Consider the following 19312-nt stretch of genomic DNA (forward strand, 5'->3'; position numbering starts at 1 on the left):
TACAGGAGCCACAGCTGATAGAAACCAAAGAGCCAGGTGAGCAATTCACTAGGTTACTAAAGACTTCAGACTCTGTGGCAACAGAAGCCAGAGCAAACGGGGAAGGAGAGCAGGAATCAAGCTCTGGAATCTGCGGGGGAAAGGTGGGAAGAAGGTATAGCTGGCAGGGAAACAAGGACCATGCAAGAGTTTCCAAGCTCCATAGGTTTCTCTGCTTCCTACCTTCTCCTGGCTCTGAGCTCCTGTGGCTGCCCCCATTCCTAGTGCTAAGAGGGGCTGAAGAACTGAGTAAGATCTACTACTCCCCATCTTCCACTGTATGTCAGACATTTTAAAAACAAAATACTTGTCAAGCTAGAGTTAAGGATGGGAAGAGATCAGAAAAAAAAATCTTAAATGCTTTCTACTGATAAAAATATAGTCATTAGACCTGAAAGCAAATCAACTTTAAGGATAAAAATTAAAGAAACCTACAAATTTGAAAGTAGAGTAGTGTCTGCATTGTAAACATGGGCTCAGATTCAGGTTTGAGCCCAGGTCTCCCTACTGGCCACACACAAGTCTGTCTGATTCAGGATGTGGGTCCAACCCCTATTATTTTGAAGTGTGGCTGCATCTCAAGCCCCAGGCATAAGTCAGAAGATCTGCGTAGTGCAGTAGGGATGTATTAGCATGGTTGTGAGGCCCAGGTCCAGCAATCTTAAACCTAGGTTTACAATGCACTGTTGACGCTCAAGCATGGACTTGGAAACACTGAGCGCATAAGCCTGGGTCCCACAGACTCTGGTTTACGATGCAATGTAGACATAACCAGGCTGGTTGCTTCTAAAAGTAATAAACCAAGATAACATTTACCCATAAACTCTTTAGACTCTTCACTGACCATGAAACTGCAAAACGCCGACAGTTCTTGTGCTAGCTTTTCCAGGCATATCCAGTCCTCCATGAAAGATGTACATTACAAATTCCTGATTGCCTTCAGCATGCCATTTGTCCAGTCATTCCCCATCCTTTATCAAAGTGTAATTGGACACAAAGCTAGTATATCTACACGGACAAACCGCTCAGATACGGCTTCTAAGAGGCCAAAGGCTAGTGGCAAAGTCACATATCAAGTATTGGAGCTATATTATGAGACCAGTTATAACACCAGCATGCTGAGATGCACAATATACCCCCAGTCCACAAGCTGTACAAGCACAACATCTTCCTCACATTTAAAATCTGTACATAGATTTCAGTTTTCTTAAGACCCTTATGAAAACAGCAGAATGGAAAATGGGGGGGGGGGGGGGGAGTGTGGAGTAAAGCAAGGAAGACTTGGCCCATACTACCTTACCATTTTCCTCTTGGTGTCTTGTCAGACTCATTAAAGCTCCTTCAAAAGGAGAGTATATATTATGGGCTCAATTTTAAAAATATCCCTAAGGTCCAAGTATGAGGCTGGATATTAGAAGAGGAGAAGGAATCTTCAAGTGCCCCTGGTCACTACTTCAGATGGAGCTTAATATGGTGGTGACAACTTTGTAACTCTTCTCCCAGGTGTCATTAGCAGTAGAAAGAGCCAGGATCAAATGTTATCATTTAAAATAAATTCAATGATTGGGTCAAGTGCCCCCCCTCCATGGTTAACTAACATTTATGACAGGTTTCAGAGTGGTAGCCATGTTAGTCTGTATCAGCAAAAAAACAAACAAACAAAACACCCAACCCACAATGAGGAGTACTTGTGGCACCTTATAGACCAACATTTATTTGGGCATAAGCTTTCGTGGGCTAAAACCCACTTCATCCAATGCATGCAGTGGAAAATACACACACACACACACAAAGAAATGGGTGTTGCCATACCAACTGTAACAAGACCAATCAATTAAAGGTGGGCTATTAGCAGGAGGGAAAAAACCTTTTGTAGTGAAATGGGCCATCCCGATTATCAAACAGTTGACAAGAAGGTGTGAGTAACAGTAGGGGAAAAAATTAGCATGGGGAAATAGGTTTTACTTTGTGTAATAACCCATCCACTCCCAGTCTTTATTCAAGCCTAATTTAATGGTGTCCAGTTTGCAAATTAATTCCAATTCAGCAGTCTCTCGTTGGAGTCTGTTTTTGAAGTTTTTTTGTTGAAGAATTGCCACTTTTAGGTCTGAAATTGAGTGTCCAGGGAGGTTGAAGTGTTCTCCGACTGGTTTTTGAATGTTATAATTCTTGACATCTGATTTGTGTCCATTTATTCTTTTATGTAGAGACTGTCCGGTTTGGCCAATGTACATGGCAGAGGGGCATTGCTGGCACATGATGGCATATATCACATTGGTAGATGTGCAGGTGAACGAGCCTCTGATAGTGTGGCTGATGTGATTAGGCCCTATGATGGTGTCCCCTGAATAGGTATGTGGACACAGTTGGCAAAGGGCTTCATTGCAAGGATAGGTTCCTGGGTAAGTGTTTTTGTTGTGTGGTGGATAGTGAGTATTTGCTTCAGGTTGGGGGGCTGTCTGCAAGCGAGGACTGGCCTATCTTCCAACGTCTGTGAGAAGGATCTACAACCTTCAGAATAGGTTGTAGATCCTTGATGATTAGTTGGGGCTGAAGGTGATGGCTAGTGGCGTTCTGTTATTATCTTTGTTGGGCCTGTCCTGTAGTAGGTGACTTCTGGGTATTCTTCTGGCTCTGTCAATCTGTTTCTTCACTTCAGCAGGTGTGTATTGTAGTTGTAAGAATGCTTGTAGGTGTTTGTCTCTGTCTGAGGGGTTGGAGCAAATGCAGTTGTATGGTAGAGCTTGGCTGAAGACAATGAATCCCGTGATGTTGTCTGGATGAAAGCTGGAGGCATGTAGGTAAGTATAGCGGTCAGTAGGTTTCCGGTATAGGGTGTGGGTTTATGTGGCCATCGCTTATTAGCACTGTAGTGTCCAGGAAGTGGATCTCTTGTGTGGACTGGTCCAGGCTGAGGTTGATGGTGGGATGGAAATTGTTGAAATCACGGTGGAATTCCTCAAGGGCTTCTTTTCCATGGGTCCACATGATGAAGAAGATGTCATCAATGTAGCCTAAGTAGAGTAGGGGTGTTAGAACAAGGCTTCCTCAGCTCTCGTCCCCTAAGTCAGCCATAAAAATGTTGGCATACTGTGGGGCCATGCGGGTACCCATAGCAGTGCCGCTGACCTGAAGGTATACATTGTCCACCAATGTGAAATAGTTGTGGGTGAGGACAAAGTCACAAAGTTCAGCCACCAGATTTGCCGTGACATTAATTGGGGATACTGTTCCTGACGGCTTGTAGTCCATCTTTTTGTGGAATGTTGGTGTAGAGAGCTTCACATGGCCCCACAGTATGCCAACATTTTTATAATTTCATTATATAATTTATAAATTCATTAACACATTGAGAAGACGGTAAAGGGGACCAGCTCAGAACCTAAAGATAGATTGTTGGGAATATTAGTAGGCACCTTAGAGACTAACAAATTTATTTGAGCCTAAGCTTTCATGAACTAGAAGTGAGCTGTAGCTTACGAAAGCTTAGGCTCAAATAAATTGGTTCGTCTCTAAGGTGCCACAAGTCCTCCTTTTCTTTTTGCGGGTATAGACTAGCACGGCTGCTCCTCTGAAACCGGTTGTGAATATTGTTTGCCAAGTAAGCAATCAGGTGTCCTACGAGAATGGGTGTGGAGTCAAGCAGTTTTGTTTTTAAGGGATGTGAGGGTCTGCTGCCTCCAAACCCTTCCTTCCCTCACCCTGCTGCTGTCATCTGACTTTAGGGAACAGCAGTTAGAATGGATGGCCCACTTGGTGTGCTAGATTACTTAAAACAAATGTGGCGAACTTACATTTTAACCAGCTAAAAAGGAAACACTTTTAGATAACTCACCCTGACATGATGTTTGTGCAACAGGAAAATGTGGTATCAAGATTATCAGAACAAGGTAGGCAATCATACCTTTTCCTGTGAGTTGACTCAGAAAGATGACAAGGGAACCACAGGTCACTGATGCAAATGCAATGGCACAAGGCCAGTAACCATGCATTGTGTGCAGGGTAAGTGTTTTACATAAATTTGAATAAGATTCAAGTAAGATCAAAAATAGGTTCAAACTTTTCTAGGTCAATTCATTTCTTTTTGGCATTACACACTGACGTTACCCATGGTATGATCTGGACTGTTGAACAGCTGTGTCCCCTCAATTCTCTAAACTGGGGTGTCTTTTATATTGCTTCGCTGTGAAAGCGACCACTCCTGGTCTGCTCAGACAGCCTTCAGCATGTAAATCACTCCAAGCTGTATGATGAGTACTCTAGCTAGCCACTCTTGAATTATCTTACAGAGTGACATCAGCAAATTCCCAATCTTGTCCCTAGAAATGTGTGTCCTGAACTGCCCAGGGTGGTTAGAAGTTCGGCTGTATGTGTGCGTGCGTGCACTTTCCCTGTGTGCTGCCCCAGCTCTGCACAGACAGCTGGTACAGCAGACCTCGAGCAAACTGCCCAATGACTACAGGATCCGTTAAGGTACGAAGGCACCAGACCAGTTTACTGTTGACAAAGCATGGTTATAGCACCTAGCAGACTCTACGAGGAGCCTAAGACATGTATGCCCGTGACAATGGATGCAGCTCACTGAATGGCAGGACTTTCCGTTCCCCCCCCCCCAGCTGCACAAAGATACTCCCTCTGAGAGACAGCTTCATACCCTGATACAAACAAATTACGTACTGCCTCTGACATAGTTACGGCCCCCCTGATGTGGCTAGTTATCTCCTTGTACACGTTGGTTCAATTAAAACATCTCTATTATGTATGGTCATCCTTATCTTTTTGGAGGGGTCAGTGGGTTCCTGTCTCTCCCCCGGCCCTGCCTGGAGCATCCCCTGGGCCCCACCTGCCACCCCGCCCCCGCACGCCTGCCCTGGGCCCCAGAGCATCTCTGCCTGATTGAAAGCGGGCGGCTGCCCTGCCGCACCATGCTGCTCTCCCTCACCTGTGCCACTGCTGCCTAAGCGAGGCTACAGCACGAGAGTGGCGCCGGCAGCAGGCTGAGGTGGCAGGCTGCTGCTGCACCTGAGGAGGGGGAGGAGGCGCACACATGATGGTAGCCCCCAGCCCCGCACCCACCATAGGGGAGGCGAGGGGGCTGCCTGGACCTGAGAGAGGCCCTAGGAGCACGTACAGCGACAGTGGGGCAGGGTGAGTGTGCTGCCGGGGGGATGGGGGGTCCTTCCCCCAGAGCTTGCTGCTGCCAGTGGGGAGAGGGGTGGGGGGAGTCTGCACCCCAAGCTCCTCCTCCCCGGAGCCTGCCCCTCCAGCCAGAGCCCTCACCCCCTGCACCCCAACCCTCAGCTCCAGCCCTGAGCCCCTTCCTGCACTGTGAACCCCTCATCCCCAGCCCCACCCCAGAGCCCTCAACTGGGGGAAAAAACATACCATTTAAAATTTGGCGGTCAGTTTGGGGCATGATCGTATCTATCACAATACTTGATACCCTTTACCCTTTAATACCCTTTAAAAGAAGTATATAATTGGTTGTATACGGGTACAACAAAATATAATGTACTGAAGTAGGCGAGTGCTGATGCTGACTTTCCACTTTTAATTGGCCCTTGTAATCTTGTGGCACCGGCGCGTTGTAACTTCATTTTATCCCAGCAACAAATTCTTGAGTTGTAGGACCCGTAATTATCAACAATGGATAAATTCTTAATAAAGTTACCCAGAGAAAAAGAAAAAGGGTAATTCATCAAGTGACAGCCTGAGTTCAACACCTAGCTTTCAAACGGAAGCTATAGAAAAGAAAGATGTGGCAAATCTACAAGATAAGAAAAGGAGTTTTCAGCAATCTTGGCTACCAAGATTCACGTGGTTGGAGTATAATAGCGAATTAAAACAGAGCGTTTTGCTCAGTCTGCGAAAAAAAAAAGTTCTTAAAAGAAGATCTTAGTATTTTCTATGAAGGCCAAACCAATGTTTATTTTGTCTGGATTTCAAGATGGGAGAGACACATTGCGTGGCTTTACATCACACAAAAAAATCCTCCTGCCACAGGGAAGTGGTAGTGAAGTCTGCTGCTCTGCAATCGCAGGTAAATGTTTCTGCGCTAATGTCGGCCAGTTACAGAAAAGAATCACAATCAGCCAGGAATGCACTACACAACATTTTTAACAGTGTTCAGTACCTAGGTGAACAAGGAATAGCATCACGTGGCCATAATGACAGTGATTCAAATTGATGCAGCTCTTGTTGCCAAGCAGTACAGATTCAGAGGAACCGAGATAGTGGCTTAGTCGCACAAAATACAAGTGGCTGTCATATGAGGTTAACAAAATAACCAAAATGGCAACAATGGCGCTAAGACAAATTGTGCCAAAAAAAAAAAAAAAAGGCTTCAAAGTTTTATGCCATTGTAATGAGACTGATTTGTCAAGAACAGAACTAGCAAGCTTTTCCTTTAAGGTTCTTTTCTAGTGAAGACTGGCAGATTTATGAGGAGTCTATTGGGTTTTACCGAACTGACACGATGGAGGCTGCTTCTCTTTTCAAAATTGTGGAAGACACGTGTCTCAGGTGTGATTTGCCCTTTTCTGATTGCCGGCAGCAGTGTTACGAGGAAGCCAGTAATGTCTCTGGCAAATTTACTGGGGTCCAAGCCAGAGTGAAGGATCGAGAGCAGAATTTGTGCACTGTGCTGCACATTCCTTTAACCTTGCCACACAGGATGCCCTGCATAATATTCAAGTACGTTATGATATGTTTTTGATGGTGAAAGATCTCATCGATGCCTTCAGGGAGTCAAAGTGTATGAGTTTCAGAGTGAAGGGGAGCTTTCTTTACGACCATTGTACCCAACAAGATGGACACTAAGGATCAGTACCATTAAATCACTGCTCCACAGCTACGAGGCCATGATGAACTGCCTATATGAATGTAGGTTTCAGATGAATGTAGTTACTCTTCTGATGAATTTGGCTCAAAATGTAGTGGATTCTTGAAGCAACTTCAATCTTTTTCAGTGTACTTTACACTGACAGTTCTTGTGAAAGCCATGGGTCCTGCAGAAGAAGCTAATGCAAAGATTCAAAGCCCAAACATGTCATTGGCAAGCGTTATGAAGAAAGCTGGCATCTTACAAGAGGTGTTGAGCAGGATGCGCACCGATTTTTCATACAATCATTTCTGGGAAACTGTAGAGAAGGCAAGAAATCTTTAATTAGATGATCCTGCACTCCTGAGAAAATGCAAGCTACTGAGATGGCTTGACCATGGAAGCCTTCCTCATAATCTTTGGGGTCACAGAAGGTATTTTCACCAGATATAGGTCAGGATCATTGATGCTTGCAAAGTTGCCATTGAACAGAGGTTTTCAACAGAAAGCTTTACATTTGCAGTAAAATTGGAGAGGCATATCACTGATGCAGCAAATGGCTCGAAACAGGACATTGTCCCAATAAGTGAATCTTTCCATGGTGACATTAACATGGAGAGGCTATTTCTTCATTTAGAAATGTTGAGTGATCTTTGCAGATCGAGAAATTGCCAGCTTAATTTGGGGAGCTAAGTGAAGCAATTTCTGAAACAAAATGAAGGCTTGAGTGACATGTTGTCAGAAGTTACAATTCTCCTGAAATTATTCTTCACAATTCTGACTACAGTGTGCACCGCTGAGCGATCACTCAGTTGCCTGCACAGACTGAAAAATTATTTGCGAACGACAATGGACCAAGAACATCTAAATCACTTGGCATTTCTGCACATCGTAAGAACTCTACCTCTGAACTGGACATTGCAAGTCTCCCGGAGGACTGCCATTTCAAGAACCAAACAACGACAAAAGGTGTTTGCTGCCTCCTAAAAACATCGTAAAAGAAGGGGCTATATATGTTTTCATTTTAGAAATTTGCTTTGAGGGTTATTGACTCAAAAGCACTTGGTTGTTTCTATATTCAAAAGAGTATTAATAAAGTTGATATTCTTAAATATTTTTTTCTGATGATAGTGAGCGATTAAGGGACATTGTAAATGCTTTCTGTTTCCAGTCCATTTTTACATTTATTTTATTTTTACATTACATTATTACAAGGCAGGGATTAGGGCTTAGACCCATTCTGGGCCCCACCAAAAATTATACAAACCTGCCGCCTCTGACCCAGTACCCTCCTAGGCAATGTAAGTTCATAGAAAGTCCATCATTTTATTATTAATAGAAAGTGTCATGCACAAACCCTGTTGTCTCAAATGGAGGTTCCCAAACAAACACACTGATTTAGATAAAACAAAACAAGTTAATCAATCTTCTGTAGTTAATTAAGTGATTACAAGTAATGAGGCCTAAAAGTCAGAATTTGGTTACAAGAAAATAAAAGGCAAGGCAAAACCACTAATACCTAACTTAACAAGCTAAATGAATTCAAAGCAAAGGTCTCTCTCACCACATGGTTTAGCAGTCTTACTGGCTAGATGCCTTTCAGCCAGGACCCCTCTCAGTCCAATACGCCTTTCCTTGTCTTTCAGGTGTTGTGTATGTTGTGCACAGAAAGAAAGGGAAGACAGAAGGTGCGTCCTCTGTTCTCACCCCTTATAGTTATTTTCCTCTTTGAAAATCATCTCCAGCTGAGGTTCAGGAGACAAAGTCTGTTTGCATGGGAAACCACAGCTGTTCCTTTGCCAAGATGTGAATTTCTCACTCACACCCTTCTTCCTGCTGAAGAATGGCCCCTTAACCCGGTAATGGTCCATTTGATTATGTTGACACCTGGCAGAGGCATCATTTTGCTTTTTGACTCTGAGGAACTGCTTTGTACCTGCTTTTGTAAACTTGGAGCATGTGCTAGCAATATCATGCACTAGAATCTTATCACTTTTACATACAATGTTGTCACACACTTTTCCAGAACAAATAATGATCAGCAAAGGATACCTCTCAAGGCACACTTTTACCAGACTATGATAAATTTCATACAAATTGGTGAACATAAGGGTCCAGACTGTTACACACACCTTGTGACTATGTATGTATCTGAGACAGAACCAGAAGGAAATGGGATAGGGAACAATTGCTTGAGGATTGCTAGTAGCAATTGAACTCAGGTTTGAACAGACATGGAAATTTAACAGCTCTTGTCGCTCTAAAATTAGAGATAAGGCTCATTGGCAGGACTGGCTAGGGAAGATTATTATGGCCACCGCCTTAATCATTCATTCAATGAGAAGGTGCTTGCCAGGCTAGCTTGTCTGAGCAAGGTGTGCAAATATGTAGCCACCAGCTTCTCCTCAGACAAAACCCTGAACACATCCCCCGCAGCCTTTGTGGGCCTCACAAACACCCTTTCCTTCTCACTCCAACCTGCTGGCGGGTCTCACATTTTAGTACCTGTTCCTTTCCCTCCTACACCTCCCCATGTCAGTGTCATCTATTCTCTTGATTTCCACTTCTACCCACAACACCACCGTCCTATCCCAGCAGTTGGGAGACGGTGGCCTGACACACAGACCTTGAATACTGCAGCGAGATCCCCTGATTACTGTATCAAGCCAATACTGGATCCTCTGGCAAACTGATGCTGCCTCAGTAACTTAAAATGCTCATTCTTCAAACACAGATTTGTGGGAAGTAAGGCCTGTATTCACAAAGGGGTTTAGGCACCTAGAAAGTCACAAAGCCTGAGCTGGGCACCTAGGCTCCATACACAATGAACAGGGAGAGACACACCTTAGAAAGCGATCCACAAAGTCAGCACATTAAACAGGGAGCCACCTAAGCTAGCCAGTGGGAGATGCTGAGAGCAGGGGCATGTCCTAAGCCCTGCCTCTCCCTTGGAGATCAGCACCTAATCCTGGGCTGTAGGGAGGCACCGGTCTCTGCTAGTGATCCAAGAGCCTGGGCGTGGGGGAGAAGATAGGTATTCAGCAGCCTAAGTCATGCATGGGACACTGGGACCCAATCAAATAGGCATGCTCAGAGGCCACCTGACTCCAGGCAAAACAATGGGAGAAGGAGCAGCAGTTCCCTCAGAGCCTTTAGCTCAGTGATGAGGGCTTTGAGGTGTGAGACAACTCCCCCTTCCGCAGTTGAAGTCCGCCTTGGACAGAGGAAGAGAAGAGATTTAAACAGGGATCTGCCACCTCTCAGGGGAATGTTCTAGCCCCTGGGCTATAGTCACTCACTCTGACCTAATTAGTATTTAATTAAAGTGGAACAACTTCACCAGGAGAGACTGAGGGAGCCCTACATCAGAATATCCTATAACTGTGGTGAGAGCACCAATTTGAGAGGTGACAGATCCCTGTTCAAATCCTCTCTCATCAGACAGAGGAAGGATTTGAACCGATGCTCTCTCATATTCCAGGTGGGTGCTCTAACCATTTGACTAAAGGCTAGTCCTTCTTCCTTTGCTGGCTGTTGTGTGTGGAGTTAGGAGGCCTCTAACCATACCTACCAGATTGGGACCCACAAGTGATTTAGGTCAAGGAGCACCTCATACTCAGACTTTAAGGCCAGAAGGGACGGTTACGATCATCTAGTCTGACCTCCTGCACATCGCAGGCCACAGAATCTCAACCACCCACTCCTGCAATAGGCTCATAACCTCGGGCTGAGTTACTGAAGTCCTCAGATCTTGATTTAAAAAGACTTCAGGTTACAGAGAAGCTACCATTTGGTCTAGTTCAAACCAGCAGGTGACCAGTGCTGCACAGAGCAAGATTACAGTTTTGTGGGACCATGGGGCAGAGCAAGTGGGAGCCCCCCCCCTTCCACCTGCAGTCCTTCCCCCAGTGCTCCTGCCAGGGCGTGGGGGTTGGGGGCTTGCCCCGGCTGGAATGGCGGGTGGGCAGACCAGGGCAGGCCCCCTTGCCTGACCCCACTCCCCAGCAGGAGCACTGGGCAGGTGGAGGGGGTCGGGAAGCGGGGGCGCCCATTTTTCCAGGGCTCCCGGGTGCAGGCCCTATTGGCCCAGTGGCTGATCCGCCACTGATGCTACAGAGGAAGGTGAAAAATCCCTAGGAACTCTGCTAATCTAACCTCGGGAAAATTCCTTCAAAACCCCAAACGTGATGATCAGTTAGGTTCTGCGTATGGGGGCAAGACCCACCAGCCGGACACCTGGGAAAGAATTTTCTGTGGTAACTCAGAGCCCTCCCCATCTAGCTCCCCATCTCCAGCCTTTAGAGATATTTACGACTAGCAGCTGCTGATGGGCCATGTGCCACCGTAGGCCATCTCATCATACCATCCCCTTCATAAACTTATCAAGCCCAGTTTTGAAACAAGTTAGGTTTTTTGCCCCCTTTGGAACTCTTCCAGAACTCCAGTCCTCTGATGGTTAGAAACTCATCTAATTTCAAGCCTAAACTGGTTGATGGCCAGTTTATATCCATTTGTTCTTGTGTCACTATTGACCTTTAACTTAAATAACTCCTCTCCCTTCCTGGTGTTTATCATGTGATATATTTATAGAGAGCAATCTTATCTTCCCTCAGCCTTTGTTTTGTTAAGCTAAACAAGCCCAGTGACCTTAGTCTTTCTCTGCCCTCCCCCCTTTCATTGTAGCAGTTCTTTTAATGGGTGACACACAGGAGACCATTCTATTCTTGCATCTTTTCAATGGTTTCTTCCTTGTATTTGCCCTTTTCCTTGCCAACTTGGCGAGACTTTGCTTTGTAAGGCAGGTTCTCCATTCCTCTCATCCTTTCTCTGCACCTGTTCCATGTTTAACAAAGATGAATTCAAACTGGGAGACCAAAATTGCATGCCGTATTCCAGATGAAGTCTCACCAGTGCCTTGAATAAAGGTAATACTTCCCTATCTCTACTAAAAATACCTCACCTAATGAATCCTTTCCTACAGTCATTTCACATGGACCAATACACCTAGATCTTTCTCCTCCTCTGTTGCTTCTAGCTGCTAAGTCCCCAGCCCAGGTTATAGAAAAAATTCTTGTTGTTAGTCGCTAAGTGCATGACCTTGCACTCTGCACTATTAAATTTCATCCCTTTTCTATTACTCCAGTTTTCAAGGCTGCCCAAGTCTTCTATGATATTCCAGTCCCCCTTCATATCAGTAATATCTCCCAACTTTGTGTCACCTGCAGATTTTATTAGCACATTCCCACTTTGTGTGTGCCACGGTCATGAATGAAAATGTTAAATAAGATTGGTCCCAAGATTGATCCTGGAGAACTCCACTACTAACCTTCCTCCAACTAGACAGTACCTGTGGTAGTCTCCCCTTTAGCCAGTTCCCTACCCACCTTCAATTCTCATATTAATCCCCATCTTCTCCAATTTAACTAATAATTTCCCATGTGGAACTAGATCAAATGGTTTACAGAAATCCAGATTAGATCTACTGCTTTTCCTTGGTCTAGAAATTACTCTTCCCCCAGTTTGCAGATCACATGGACAGGTGGTAGGTACCTAGATACCTAGAGTGAGGGAGCAGTGTACATGCCTAGAGGCAAAAACTTAAGTGATGTGAATGTAGGGGCCAACAAAGTTAGGGCAGCAGCTGAGCGGAAGTTTTGCAGTTCTCAGTTGTTGCTAAACCCAGGATTTTGGCACCTCAGTTTAGGTGTTAGGCACCTAAGCACCTTTGTGGATCTAGGCCTAAAATACACTACCATCAATGCGGTCATAGATAACTAAAGCCTCTCTGGCTTGAGGTTTCTGTACATCTCACTGTTACACAACTCAGGCCTACTGCACTGCAGGGATCAGTAGGCCTGGTTACAGATCTGAGGTGCACAGAGTTGCAGAGTAATTTCTGCCAGTGCAGATTAATTTATGGCTCCTCCATATTAAACTTGTTAACAGCTCTGGGCTTGAGTCACTGCCCACGCACCAGCCATGGAAACCAAGCACCAGACTTGTGTGTCCTCCAATGGGTGTGATAGTTATACTTGGAGTCTCCCAAGATTGCACCCATTCCTGCAGTCCAACTGGAGTCTCGTGGACCCAACGAGAACACAGAGCCTAAACAGCTTTTCCTTGAAGCTATTCCTCCAGAGTCCAGTACCAGGGGCTGCTGGATGTGGAAGCAGTCAGGATGCTTCTGTGCCTCCTATCTAACGGTCTGCTCCTTTGGCTGGACATGTGCTAGCACAGAGCCTTTAGCAGCCAGGGGAAGGTAGTGATCAGAAACATCAGTGCTCAGCTGAGAGAGGGTTAGGGAGAAATGGTGAATGGCGAGAACAGAGCTAATGGGGAATAGGGCTATTGTGGGATGGAATGAGGGTCAGACGCTAATGAAGTGGTCAGACTGAAGAGTGGGACAGAATAAAGTCAGAGGCTGAACTGGATGGGCACAGTATGGCTAGCTAAATGGGATAGGATTCCCAAGTCATCCAATATGCTCAAGTTCTCTCCTATTCAAAAACCCCCCACCCTTGTCAACCTGCTGCAGGCTCCTTCTCCCAACAATGCTCAGGTCCTTCCCGCCACATAGCAGGTCCACAAGCTCTCCCACCCAGCAGCCCCCTTACCCAATGTCTCCTCTACTTATTCCTGACTCCTCCCCAATCTGCATCAGCTCTCCCCAACCCATCCTGTCACCAGTTCCAAAGGCTACTGAGCATGCCAACTCCATGGGTGCTCTGGGGCGCAAGCACCCACTGGGAAAAAAAAAAACCTGATGGGGGTGCTTAGTACCCCCAGGGCCAGATTAATCTTTAGTAGGCCCCAGCGCCCAGACTGTGGTCTCTGCTCCCTGCTATGCCCACACTCTGCCCTAAGGTCCTGCCCCAACTTGGCCTCTTCCCCCAGAGGCCCCACCCCTGCTCGGTCTCATCCCCACCACCTGCGGCCCCACTTGTCACTCACACAGCGGGGAGGGGATGGAGAGGAGCAAGCACCCACCAGCAAAAACAAAAGTCACCGCATATGCTACTGAGAATAAGGTTCATGTCTCCCCATTCTATCTGCTCCCATTATTCAGTAAGAGACTTGGTAATTTATCACCAGTGAGAAATGCCATACATGGGTGGGAATAACCGAGACACCAGGCTGCTGATAATCAGAGTGTAGGCTCACATTAAACATTACTTCCGCAGCTTTAAGCGGAGAAGTGAGTGCACATTAAAGAGAAGCCAACAGTTTGAAATTTTGGAAACGGGTTAGTTTTTGAAATATCCAGTTTCTGACTGAGCACCCTTGTCATAAATATAAAGGGAAGGGTAACCACCTTTCTGTATACAGAACTATAAAATCCCTCCTGGCCAGAGGCAAAACCCTTTCACCTGTAAAGGGTTAAGAAGCTAAGATAACCTCGCTGGCACCTGACCAAAATGACCAATGAAGAGACAAGGTACTTTCAAAGCTGGGGGTGGGAAACAAAGGGTCTGTCTGTCTGCTGTTTTTGCCGGGAACAGAACAGGAATGGAGTATTAGAACTTGTTAGTAAGCAATCTAGCTAGAAATGCGTTAGATTTCCTTTTGTTTAAACGGCTGGTAAATAAGCTGTGCTGAATGGAATGTATATTCCTGTTTTTGTGTCTTTTTGTAACTTAAGGTTTTGCCTAGAGGGATTCTCTGTGTTTTGAATTGGATTACCCTGTAAGGTATTTACCATCCTGATTTTACAGAGGTGATTCTTTTACTTTTTCTTTAATTAAAATTCTTCTTTTAAGAACCTGATTACTTTTTCATTGTTCTTAAGATCCAAGGGTTTGGGTCTGTGTTCACCTATGCAAATTGGTGAGGATTTTTATCAAGCCTTCCCCAGGAAAGGGGGTATAGGGCTTGGGGGGATTTTTAGGGGGGGTGGGTGGGGGGGGAGACATCTCCAAGTGGGCTCTTTCCCTGTTCTTTGTTTAACACGCTTGGTGGTGGCAGCATAGGGTTCAAGGACAAGGCAAAGTTTGTACCTTGAGGAAGTTTTTAACCTAAGCTGGTAAGAATAAGCTTAGGGGGTCTTTCATGCAGGTCCCCACATCTGTACTCTAGAATTCAGAGTGGGGAAGGAACCTTGACAACCCTTTAAAACAGTCTGACCAAAACTTTATACATGGATAAAGTATTTTTGTTTCTGTTAAAGGTCTTTACAAAAAGGTGGGGGGGGGGGGGGGAGAATTGGATTACAGTATGCAGAAGAAACAATGAAAATACAGTCTTTACAAAGAAAGGTTTGCTGAACCTGGACTTATATTTAAAGTGACAGTATGCTTTTGTTTCACCTACACAGTCCCTTAGTGTCTGTCTCAAGACTCTAGAAGTGTCCCAGTTTATCAGTCAAAATCTTTTTAACAACAAATGTTTGCTCAAGACATTTCTATGCTAAGTAGAATTTGTTCTGTCTTTACAGAGGACCAAACTCATGGCACACCAATGGAACAAATATTCAGTGTGGCAAACAGTGTTTGGACTGAAGGGAAAAGTCAAATGAGTACAGACACTATTAAAGTTGTTCAAAATGAACATTAATGACACTTATTCAGTGTTTCATTATAAACTCAAAAAGAAAAGGAGTACTTGTGGCACCTTAGAGACTAATAAATTTATTTGAGCATAAGTGAGCTACAGCTCACTTCAAAGCTTATGCTCAAATAAATTTGTTAGTCTCTAAGGTGCCACAAGTACTCCTTTTCTTTTTGAGAATACAGACTAACATGGCTGCTACTCTGAAACCTGTCATTATAAACTCAGACACTTAGTTACTGGAAATAAATGCTTCACTCTGAGTAACAAGTGAGTCACTGACTCAGAATTGGCAGAAGCAACTCCAGCACAAAAAGTATACCTTTGCCTTCTGTGTGAGTGTTTTGCAATTCAAGTAAGCATTCAAAATCAAAACAGAGACACTTGTGTGTAGTAAAGTGTGGTCACCTTTCATACTAGGCAATGTGATTTTAAAGTTGAACACATCTCTTTAAATGATACAATTCCAGTATTTGGCCATGTGTATTTAATCTCCTGAGCCACAGTTGTTAAGTAATAAAGACACTGGAGATGCCCTTTTTAAGGTAACTCGTGTTATATGTGGGAAACCTGAATTTCCAGAAAAAAGGGATAGATTAATAAAATATTCAGAGGCATTTTGGGAGTCAGGTAAACATTCCTCTCCAACATCCTTCATTTCAGGACATCACTTGTAGTCCAAAGTTCACTTACTTTCCACACAATTTTGTCTCCTTACTTTTATTGTTGAAATGACAATGGAAATCATCTTGAGCTGAGATTATAGAAAGTTATTTACCCTAAAGAAATTAATCCTACAGTATGTTAGGTTTTCTGTCTGAAAAATTCTTGCTTCTCTCTCTCATTTGGGTCTTGGTAGATTATGAATCTATAAAACCTCTCCCAGTTTAAGTCCAGAAGGGACTACTAGATGATCTAGTCTGACTTCCTGCATGAGAGTCCACAGAATTTCACTCAGTTGCCCATGTACTGAGCCCAGTAACTTATGCTTGACCAAAACATCTCACACAGAAAGGCATCCTGTCTTGATTTGAAGCCACTGAGAATACAGCTCTTGAGAGTGTGTTCCAATGGGTAATCACTCACACCGTTAAAAATGTGTACCTTATTTATGTGGGTAAATCATCCTGCCAGGTCACTATGTATAATTTCATTCAGCTATAACTGATATGAAGTCTTTTATATTGCTTTCCAATGTTTTATACAGTTTTTGGAATTACAGCCTGAACTTGGGTTTTACTTGTGTGAATACTTAATTATTTGTATTACCATAGCACCTAGAGGCTCCAACTGGGATTGGGACCATATGTGTGTGGTAAAACATGTCTGCCCTAGCACTAAATAGACAAGGCAAGAGGGAGGGAGAAAAATATATCCTCATTTTACAGATGGGGAACAGAGGGTATGTCTACACTTTAAAACGCTACAGTGGTACAAGTATAGAATTTGTTAGTCTCTAAGGTGCCACAAGTCCTCCTTTTCTTTTTGCGAATACAGACTAACATGGCTGCTACTCAAACTTCAGAGTAGACACTACCTATGCCGATGGCATAAGTAATACACATCCATCTCTTCCATCAACCTAGTACGGTTTACACTCGAGATTAGGTCGGCTTAACTAGGCTGCTCAGGGGCCTGGCTTTTTCACATCCCTGAGCTATGTAGTTAAGGTGACAATTTTCTACCATAGACCAAGCCTGAGGCACTGAAGGTGTGATTTTGATCTCACTTAAGGTAAGTTTGCATCAGTGCAAATCCATTGACTAGAACAGAATTACTCCTGATTTACTGCAGTGTAAGTGAATATCAGAATCAGACCCAGCCCGTTCAAGTGACTTGTCTAAAATGACACAGGAAGTCACTGAACCAAGAACGGAGAACATGTATATAGATAACACATTAAAGCTCCTGGTCTGATTGTGTTTGCAGATACACACGTGCTTACTACCACATATCCTGTCAACTCAGTCCCGAGCGAGGTATGCATCGCCAAACCCACATATCCGGGACCAGACCGATAACATTCTGTCTGTCGCGGTTTGAGTTGGCCAATACCTTTTTGGAAGATGTAAAATCATCAGCTCACTGGATAGTTTCACTGTCTTTAATGGACAGAGACTACAGATTGTTGTGCCTCATGATGTGTTTTCTTGCTTTGTTAGTAAAAGTTTTCCTGGGGCGAGAATCTTGGTGATTAGAGGGTGCACAGAGATGGCCTTCCTCAGTCACTTCACTGGCTTCCTGTTTGGCCACAGATTGACTTTAGAACTTTGGCTGGAAGTTTTAGGGCCATTAATAGACTGGATCACAGATCCTTTTCTGAGCTTCAGGCTTGTTCTACCGTCACTGCCTCTGTCTCAGGGGATTCAGCTGTTGGCTTGTCAGATGGCTGTTGGTTTGTCTAGCTAGATCTATGAAGCTCTGGGGTTATGGACTGTGGAATTAGCCACTTTGAAACCAGGCTTACAATTTTGACACATTATTAGCTGGAAGTGTCAATTTTTCGTATGTTTCATTGTAAAGTGCCCAGGGCATTTCCCTGGAGAGATGCTATTCTGGTCAAGGAATAGGAAGTCTATTATCCTCTTGTTGTGCAGTGGATTTGTATACATAATGCTTATCAACTCTAGTGGAAGTTACATGTGTCAAATCCCTAGCATCGGATTGTGATAAGGCAAATTTGATACACATCACTCAAGTATGAAACCCCTGTAGATAAGGACTCCAAGACTTCAACATTTGTGTTGAAATGCTTCAAGGAAGGAGTGTATGACATTGGTAACAGAACACAGATGGTTTAAACAAATTGGGTTACAAGAAGGGACCAACCTTAGAGCCAGGTAGCCTAGATGCTTCCTGGGAGGAAGGACAGAGATAGGAAGTTGTCAGTTTTTGTTCCTCCTTCCTTCCTTGAGAGTCAGTTCCAGTGGAAGTAGAAAGGGGAAAAACCGAAACAATGCCTAGTTTGAAGATTGGACTTCAGCATAAGTTTGGTTTCCCCCTTCTCCCTCTGCCCTTCAGCTTAGCAGACATATTTGACTATTTGAATAGAGCTGGTCAGGAATTGATTTAAACTTTAAAAAAAAAAAATAAAAAAAAAATAAAAAAATGTTGATGAGCTGAAACTGTTTTTCAGATTCAGGATGGAATTTCTGTAGGGGAGGGGGAAGAGAGAGGAGGCCAAAGACCCACCTCGGAGCAGCCCACTGCCTAATTGGTTAGGGTGCTCAGCTGCGATATGGGAGAACTGGGAACAAGTTTCTTTCTTGCCCAATTCAGAGCAAGCATTTGAACCTGGGTTGCCCACAATCCAAGTGAGTGCCCTATCCACCAGACCGTTGGGTATTCTGGGGTTGGTCTCTCACCCATATCTTTTCACAAAGATGTTGAAAGGTCTTGTTTTCGTTCTGATGGAGAACAAAAAAGTTTCAAGACCTTGAAATTGTTCATGAAACAGTTCTTATTTTTTGGCCAGCCCTATATTTGAGTACATTAAAAAGCTCCCTTTTGCTCACCACAATATGTGCATTTACCTGCAGACTTGGAAAGAAAACCAGCTCCCCCCCCCCCCCCCCCACCCAATGTGAAGGAGACCTTTAACTGAAAGAGAGACAGGACAGAATCTTTTAGTCCCTGCTACAGGGATGCAGGTTTCAGGGCTCTGCACGGAAAGGTAGGCTCTTCTGTTCAGTTAATCTGATGTCAAGAGCTTGACCCCTGCACAGAGGTACAGCATCATCACATAAGTCAAATCAAATGGCTGTTTGTTAGTGCCAATCCAGGATATTTGTAAGGGTCCAAATGGCCCTCTCAGAAGCAGAGGGAAATTGGGGGTGGGATGGACAGGCACCACAAGGAAACCTCTAGGAACAGCCAAGCTTAGGAGAAAGCTTTAGGGTCAGGTTTATC

The 19312-nt window shown here is 44.4% G+C and overlaps 1 long non-coding RNA gene across 1 annotated transcript; it reads right to left on the reverse strand.

Annotated features, from left to right (window-relative positions):
- Positions 1–11531: 11531 nt before the first annotated feature.
- LOC122462408 lies at positions 11532–18284 on the reverse strand. The gene is made up of 3 exons (XR_006284936.1): positions 18274–18284; positions 13600–13602; positions 11532–11664 (listed from the first exon to the last, which is right to left on the reverse strand). It is a non-coding gene; the product is annotated as an uncharacterized LOC122462408 (long non-coding RNA).
- Between the last annotated feature and the right edge of the window lie 1028 nt (positions 18285–19312).

The sequence above is a fragment of the Chelonia mydas genome, chromosome 11, assembly GCF_015237465.2.
Source record: "Chelonia mydas isolate rCheMyd1 chromosome 11, rCheMyd1.pri.v2, whole genome shotgun sequence".
Taxonomy (NCBI): Eukaryota; Metazoa; Chordata; order Testudines; family Cheloniidae; genus Chelonia; species Chelonia mydas.